Consider the following 9,566-nt stretch of genomic DNA (forward strand, 5'->3'; position numbering starts at 1 on the left):
AATATGGTATTTTTGAACTCCTCTCTAAGGTAGGATGGGAGAGATTTCTGAAATGGGGCGGGACGACTTACCGATCCATCACTCAAGGGATGTATGCATTCATCAATGAGGTTTCTTCAGAAAATTTAATATTTAATATTTAATTTTTGGAAGAAACCATCATAATAACACCCTACATCATGTCATCCGTAATGGATATTGAAATGGCGGATGACGAGATACTAATTGCTACACTTTTTGAAGATATGAACAATTCAAAAAGAGCTTCTCTTACCTGTGTGTTATATGGATTTAACGCGGAATGAAGGTCCGGTAACTCTCTCCCCACTTATAATTTATATCCCAAACATCGCGTCCTTCACCGTATTTTTACTTCAAATGTCTATCTTAAGGCAGGGAATAAGACTGATCTTACTCCCTTCATGATGCAAGTTATTGATGTTGTTGCATCTGGTATTTGTATTTGTCTTCCATCTTTAATTTCTTTCTTGATAATTCAATATCACCCGCATCCTCATCATGGCTCTATTCCATTTGCATTCATTATGACTTCCCTTGCTTTATGTTATAATGTTCAAATTCCATGATCAAAGCATTGGAATCCAAATTTCCTTTTAGTAATGCAAATCTGAATATGATGTGATTAACTCCACATCCTGAGCAATAAGGCGATCAAGAAGAAGCTTGTGAAGGTGATATCAAATGAAATGAACAAGCTGGAATATGAAGTCAGGATGATAGTACGTAGTATCGCAGGCTATGGGGTCCATCACAAGGGACTTCTATCCAAACCAATCCTATTCCTAAATTTGGATAGCTAGACTCAATGTGGTAGACTCTTGATCTCAGGTTAGTCGCGTGCCTAACCAAAATCCTAGCCATTTCGAAGGTACACATATTAAATTAGTTATACAGCACCAGCCCGACTGGATAGTGAATGAATGAATGAATAAGTAAAATACTGAGTATGCAACTCCTGCTCAATAAGTCCACATATGTAATGACCCAAAAAATTTTGTGCCTAGACCCAAGTACTACCTCTATTTTTCCTTAGTAGTTAATTGGGGTAATTAGCGCTAAACTTGATTGCTTGTGAAATTTCCATCAAGTTCCAAAACATCACTTATGCAACATAATTAATGAATGATGTATGTTGAGTGTATTAGCACATAAACATGGGATAGATTAAGCCAAAACGCAGATATGATTCAGGGATATGTGAATAAAGCAAGCGGAAGACTTATAGTAAAATATGTGTACAAGTGTAAGTCCGAATTACATATACAACCGGATCGTGTAAAAGTGTTATTTATCAAAATTTATAAGTACAAGTTACATCATTTCGTTCCCAAAATAGTAATCCCATAGATCCCGCGCAATACACCGAGGCTCGCTAGAACCCGTCTCAAAACCGCATATAGGAGAAGGCAGCCGCGTCGTCATCAGCTCCCGCTCTGCCTCGACGTCGCATCCACATCTCGCAACATCGGGGCCTAAGAGCAGTCCGGTGGGTGTGAAACACCGCCCCTGAAACGTGGGAGTGAGTGATCAACTCGGTGGAACAATAAGGCAATCGGTTAACATGCTATCAGCTCAATCAAACAAGAATGATAAAGCAGACAATTAAATAAATCCTAAGTACTCTTGTTAATGCAGGTATGAATGCAATATGATGCGTGCCCTCACGCGTACACCCTCGGCGTCTTCATCTTACGTTACGCATGACATCGCCTCAAAGTGCGCCACATCTACAAAGCACATGCAAATGCGGTGCATGGATATGATTACCAAGTTGTTATTAGTCCAATTCATACATCGATTGGGAAGCTAAGATACCTTCCTCATATCATCATCCAAACAGTGATCCATACTAGGGTCGTCAATCCTAGACATCTCATACGATCATATAGTTGAGGTCGTAGCAAAGGGCTCGTCACCAATCAATGCACGCCTTTCATGCCCTTACTACCACGGATCGGCTCGTCACCTCCTTGCGGTATCCGGTATGCTCGAGGTCACTACAAAGGGCTCGTCACCAATCAATGTAGGCCGACAAAGACGAATATAGTGTCCCATACCACCATAATCGGCTCACGAGTTTAGTTGCTCACCTGGTCACTACGGGAGGCTCGTCACCCCAGCGTAGGCCGGCGGCTCGACCACGGTGTCCCATACCACCATGTCCGGCTCATGAGTCTTAGCGGATCGGTACCATGGTTATTAGGATTTCACTGGTAAGTTCGGTACCCTAGATTCAAGCAGAGGAGCGTCCATACATGGTTAACATACACTGGACAATCGGGTTAGTTGACGAACTCGACTAGCACGAGCGCACGTTGAATTGAACGACATAGAGTGCGCAAACACTCGGCGTGGCCAAACCACTGCCGCCAACTCTAATACGGCTCGGGTTCGTCTAATACGTCCCACGTGGCGAAAGCAATCTCAACCACGAATATAGGGTCAATTACCGATTTCTGGACTAAGGCATAGTCCCAAATATCCTACACTACTACATATATTCATATGGAATGTAAAACAAGGAATGGAACAATAACTCAAATCATGTTACATACACATCTGAATAATATCAACTTAACATAAATGTAAGCATAGGAGATGCTTGAATTTAAATAACTTGGAATGTAAATGCATAAGGAAATCATGCGCATCCATAGAAGTATTGAGAATCACTTCTCAACGCCTGCATTTAGTGTAATCAGTTACATTTAGGTCATTCATGCATTTCTACAAACACTTAGCAAACATGGAACAACATACATGACGCATGTTGAAATACATGCACTTAGACAATTCCTTTTATCAAGGAGTTGTCATACATGCATCTAGCATACATACATGACCAATAATCATGGCAAACATAAGTGCGTATTTTATACGTATACGGTACTTTATAAATACACTTAGAATACACAAATCTCAATATAGCACATGCATATCAGAAAGCAATGTAAACATAACATTTGACATGTGAAATCTCATCCATAACAAGAATAAATCACTAATCTGGGATTGAAAGCCTTGAAAACCATAACCTATACACTTAAAGTCCGCACCTTAAGCGAGGAAAGAATAGCCGAATTGATTAGAAGAGTTGTCTTCGTCAACGGCGCAAGAATACCCTAAAATAAGGATAGAAATGAGATACAACAACACCAAGTCTAATCTAAGCTCTAACACAAATTAGGGTTAGTTTAACTTACCCCAAAGGAACTCAGAATCGTCAGAGGAACGATTCAAAGCAAAGGTTCAAAGGTGAAGAAGAACAAGGAAGAATCAAGATGATTCACCAACCAATCTCTCTCACTAACTCTCTCTTTTCCACTCTCTCCAAGCTAGGGTTAGAGAAAATTCGTATGGAAATGAGAGCTAGGGTTTAAGGACTATATATAGGCCTTAAAATGATGGAAATAACCCTATGGTCAAGGTATACTTAGGTAATAACCAAAGTACGCCTTTCTCGATCCAACGAAGCACTTCGGTGGGCCTATAACCACGAAAGGTCGGACTTAAGCTCACCGACCATGGATCTAGGTCAGCCGAGTTTTCGCACCGACCGGCTCTTCCAGATCGCCGTGGCGGACCACACTCAATTCAACGGTCACAAAATCCACGTCCACAAGCACTAGGATATGCCCGGGCCAACCATCCTGATCAGAGGGTGAAATTGGGTCAGAATCCAACGGTCAGATAGCTTAAAATCGTCGCGCAAGCGACACGACTCAAATTTCATAAAAGCTTATTAAATTCCAACCGTTCTCACACTCTTCACTTCGAACTCAATCAAATCGACCTAGAACATCGGTTCGACTTGATTTTTGAGGTGAAGACCAAGCCCAACTCAGTGACCGCAACAGCCTAAGATCATCGCCATCGGACTTTCGATGCGCGGTCTAGGTCCGATCCAGATCTTCCAAAAAATCCCCAGAACGACTGGATTTAGCGATGGATCCCAGATTTCAGAGTAACGTAGCGCTCACTAATCTGCACGTTTAGAGCCATGCAGATACAATTTAAAGTGATTGATGCGAATTTCACAAGCAATCAAGTAAAGCGCTAATTACCCCAAAAACAACTACTTAAGGAAAGATTAGCACAAAAATTTCCAAGGTCGTTACAATCTACCCCCCTTAAAGAAAATTTCGTCCTCGAAATTCATACCTTCATATAAGCCTCGAGGATCAGAGGGTAGGTCTTCTTGACCTCAGCTTCAGATTCCCAAGTAGCCTCTTCTACGCCATGATGCGACCATAACACCTTCACGAGAGGGATAACCTTGCTACGCAGTACCTGCTCCTTTCTATCCAGAATACGTGTTGGTTGCAGTACATAAGTGGCATCCTCACTTAACTGCACTTGCTCCCAACTGATAATATGCGAAGGATCAGGAACGTACTTCTTCAGCATAGAGATATGAAATACGTTATGCACGCCCGCAAGAGGTGTGGGCAAAGCAAGGCGGTAAGCTACCGCTCCCACTCGATCCAGAACTTGAAATGGACCAATAAATCTCGGCGCCTTCCCTTCTTACCGAACCGCAAAACTCCCTTCATAGGAGAGACCTTGAAAAACATGATCTCCCACTACGAACTCAAGCGGTCGACGCCTCGTACAGCGTAACTCTTCTGCTCTGTGCTGCTAGAAGTCGACGTCGAATGATGTCAACCTTCTCTCAAGTCACCTGCACCAACTCGGGGCCAAGCAAACTACGCTCACCAATTTCGCCCAACAATGTGGTGCTCGCACGGCGACCATACAACGCCTCGAAGGGAGCCATACCGATACTCGCCGAAACTATTATTATACGCGAACTCGGCATTCAAGACAATCATCCCAACTGTCTTTGAAATCCAAAACACAAGCTCGCAACATATCTTCCAGGACTTGATTCACGCGCTCCGTCTCCCCATCTCTTTGCGGATGAAACGCGGTGCTTAACTTCAGTTTCACCCATCGCTTCCTGGATACGAGTCCGGAAGATAGATGTAAAACGCGTGTCTCTATCGACACAATCTCCAGGGGAATCCATGTCGACGCACTATCTCCTTGATATACAACCTAGCCAACTCGTCGCAGAGTAAGTGACTCGATCGGTAAGAAATGCGCCGACTTCGTTAATCGATCGACGATCACCCAAATAGAGTCAAATCCCTTTCTCGTCCTCGGCAACCCAGAAATAAAATCCATAGAGATGAAATCCCACTTCCATTCAGCTATGGGCATGGGCGCAACAACCCAGGAGGTCGGCGATGCTCTGCCTTGACCTGCCTGGCACGTGAGACAACGAGAAACAAATTCAGCAATCTGGACCTTCATATTGTCCCACCAATAAGACCTCTTCATATCCCGATACATCTTCGTGCTACTGGATGCATCGCAAGCTTAGAACTATGGGCTAACTCGAGAACCTCACGCCTCAAGTCAGGGATGTTAGGAACACATAACCGCCACGAAAACGTAGGCCCCCATCCGAACTAACACTCCAGTTGGAGTTCCCATCTGTACCACCCGCTGCCTCATCTTCACCAAGAGCTCATCATCTACCTTGAGCCGCAACGATCCTCTCGTCGATGACGGGCCTGACACGAATGTGTGCGATAACCTCATACGGCTCAACCACCGTAAGCTTCGCTCAAAATCGCGCACGAACTCCAACATCTCCCACTCGGCTCATCATCGGAGCCGCAAACTCCAAAGCCTTCTTGCGACTCAACGCATCCGCCACAAGGTTCGCCTTACCAGGATGGTAAGAAACATCGAACTTGAAGTCCTTCAATGTTTCCATCCACCTGCGCCGCCTCATATTCAAATCACGCTGCGTGAAAATATACTTAAGGCTCTTGTGGTCGCAAAAGAGCTCGAACTCCTCACCATAAAGGTAATGTCTCCAAAGCTTTAATGCGAAGATGACATGTGTTTCCATGTCGTGCGTAGGGTAATTCTCTTCGTGTTTCCTTAATCGACGCGAAGCATAAGCAATCACCCCGTCCTTCTGCATAAGGACAAACCAGACCAACGCGAGAGGCGTCGGTATAAATAATATACTTAACCCCTTGCTCGCAATACTAGCACAGGGCGGACGTCAACTTGTCCTTCACTCCCGAAAAGCTAACTCCGCCGCTCACTCCAAGCAAACTTCAAATCCTTCCGTGTCACCGCGACAACGGTCCGGCAATCTTCGAGAAGTCCCGAATAAAGCGTCGATAATATCCTTGCAAGGCCAAGAAAACTCCTCACCTCAAGAATGTTTGTCGAGATTCCTGCACTGCACCTACCTTGGCAAGGTCGACGGCTATACCTTCCTTGGACACCACATGTCCCAGAACTTGACTTCCTCTTTCCGGAAATCACACTTCTTGAACTGTGCGAAAAGCCGATGCTCCCTAAGAGTACCCAAAACCGCTCTTAAGTGCTCCTCGTGCTCCCGCTCGCCGAATAAATCAAGATGTCATCAATAAATACAATGACGAATCGAAACAGAAACGGCCAAACACCCTGTTCATCGATCCATGAACACGGCCGGTGCGTCCGTCCATCGAACGACATCACAAGGAACTCATAATGACCGGAGCTAGTCCTGAAAGCGGTCTTCCTCCTCATCCTTGATTCTCAACTGATGATACCTCGATCGCAGATCAACCTTCGAAAAGTACCGTGCCCCCTTCAACCGATCAAACAGATCATCAATCCCGGGCAAGGGGTACTTATTCTTCACGATTACCAAGTTCAACTGCGATAATCAATACACAATCGCAAGGAACCATCCTTCTTCTTCACAAACAAAACAGCGCTCCCCAAGGAGACACACTGGGCCGAATAAAACCCAATTCTAGCAAACCATCTATCTCGCTTCCTCAACTCCTCCATTTCACTCGGAGGCATCCGATAGGTGGGTAAAGAAATGGGCGCCGCACTAGGCATAAGATCGATAGCAAAATCAATCTCACGCTGAGGAGGTAATCCAGGAATCGACTCAAACACATCTTCAAACTCCTGAACTACCGGCGTACTAACCAACGCCGACTCGGCCGAACTCTCCAACAGAGAAGAATAAAAATCAATACGAATAGGGTAACGGACCTGAACTGGGAAAGTAACAATCTCGCCCTCAGGTCGGATCGTCACTGATCTAGCTTCACAATCAATCTCAGCCCGCATCCTCGTGAGCCAATCCATACCCATAATAACATCGTAGTGATAAAGAGGTGCGACTAACAAATCAACACGGATCGATCCACTTCCCAGATCGACCAAACAATCCATACAACGCTTGCCCAAGGCAGAGGACATCCCCGTAGCGGTAGTAAGCGTCACTCCATGCATAGGAACAGATTCAAACCCAAACGCCTAATTGCCGCATAAGAAATAAGAGAAGTAGTGGACCCTGTATCCACTAGCACAGAAACGGGAATACCTTCCATATGCGCTGTCACCTCAAAGGACCTCGGCACCAAGTCAGACATAGCGCTTCAGCCGAAAGCGCATGAACACGAGCTCGCCCGACGATTTATCTGAGGAACCATGGGCCGAGGTGGCCTCGAAGCCGGAACCGCAGTCCAAGGATGGATGAGCGGCGCCGATCGAAGAGGAGGAGGAGAAATAACCGAGGCATCGGACGGCTAACCCTCTGCGGTGGAGTAAAACCACCGGCTCGCATAGGAAAAGCAGAAACGGTCCAAGTGCCCAACCTTCCCACAATAAGAACATCTCAGAGATCAGCTCTCATCTGCTGAGCGGCGGCGCAACGCCAAGGAGGAGAATCAACACGCGGCCTCTTGCCAAGGAAAGGTGCACTCGGAAATCCGGTCTCGGCCTAGGAGGCATCGGTGCTCGCATGCGGGACGCTCTATTCGTCCTGCTTCGCTCGCAAGGACATGCTCACTAGCTCCGCATATGAAGAAATGCTGCCACAGCAAATCTTCGATCAGGTCGCAGCCCCTCAGGAAAACGCCGCATCCTCATCGGCCGATCGCCCAGATCAAAGGAACATACCGCCCCAACTCAAGAAACCGGTTCTCATACTCCGTAACCGACAACCCTCCCGGCGGAGGCGAAGGAACTCACTCTCCTTCTCATGTCTGAACGACCGGAAATACTTCTCGTGGAAGCGCGCCTCAAACGCCCGCCACGACCACACGAAGTCCTCCTCGACGGCGAAGCACACTGTCCCACCACAAACGGCCTCCTTCTCAAACATGAAGGTGGCAAGCTCAACTTGCTCGACCTCAGAGAGTGAAGCGGCCTCAAGATCTTAGAGATGCGGTCAATCCAATACTCGGCCTCCTCGGTATGAGAACCCGCAAAGTAGGAGGTCTCAAGCGCTGGAATCGCTCGAATGTGCCGCGGGCACTAATCGCACTGGCACTCCCGGATGGAGGCATAGGTGAAACAGTTGGAGTCGCCTACCGACTGAGCAAAGATGCCGGCCATGGAGGAGAGGAACTCCTGCGGCTGTTGCTGCTGCTGCTACTTTTGCTGCGCTGCTGTTGCATCAACAACATCATCTGCTCAAACCTATCAACAGTGAAGCAGAAGAAGGTGCATGGCTCGGCTCAGGAACCGAGGGTGTGACTGGAGGAGCCATAGGTGTCGACCCAACACCAGCACGAGATGGACCCGCCTGCGGATCTGACTGGCTATCGCTCAAGGGAGGAACCCCAGCAAGCGACTCAATCAGAGAAAGACGGGCCGAAGCCTTCGAACCCTTAGGAGGCATCCCTACATTAAATCAAAGGATGCAACCTGTCAGATTCTAAGTCACATAATCCATCCACACAACAACAACATAGCACAACACCAAAACAAACCACATGCATTCCATTAACCAAAATCGTCGCAATACAAGTAGTGCAACAATACATGAATCACGACTAGGAAAGCATGAAAACAACAACATCTAACACTACAAACAACCACAACTACTACAACCACTACCAGCTACCACACTACAACAACTCCAACTACAAGCCAACAACGGCTACACACAGAAAGAAACACCAAACAAAGCAAAGACGGCCACGACGATGCTACTCGTCGGAGTCAGGGGACGGAGGCGGAGCACCCTTATCCTGCAAGCAACACAGGATAGACTTCAAAGTCCGGGACATCTTCTTGAACTTGTGCTTAACCAAGCCTCGAAGATCCACCATCTCCTGGCGTAAAGCAGCTTGCCCTTCTTCAAGCCGTGTAAGACGGGCATCTTTGGCAATCTGCTCTGCGCCCTGCTCTGGCACCACAGGAGGAGAGCTATCACTCGAATCCTGTGCCTCACTCTCTTCCTCGTCTTGCTCTGCTTCTTCCTCAGACTCCGCACCACCTTCAGCATAACTCTCATCATCACTCTCAGACCCGGCCTCACCCTCAGAGGCAAGCCGACCAGAACCAACCTCCATCAGCTTAAGGGTCCTCAAGTTGAGATGACGAACAGGGACCGGTTTCTCAGCTCCAAGCCTATAGCCAAACTCATGTGCAATCTTGCAAATGAGGCGGCCAAAGGGAAGAGACTCGGTCCGTCTACTCGAACGAGCGATGAGAATAATCTGACG

This window comes from Magnolia sinica, chromosome 17 (assembly GCF_029962835.1).
Source record: "Magnolia sinica isolate HGM2019 chromosome 17, MsV1, whole genome shotgun sequence".
Lineage (NCBI taxonomy): Eukaryota > Viridiplantae > Streptophyta > Magnoliopsida > Magnoliales > Magnoliaceae > Magnolia > Magnolia sinica.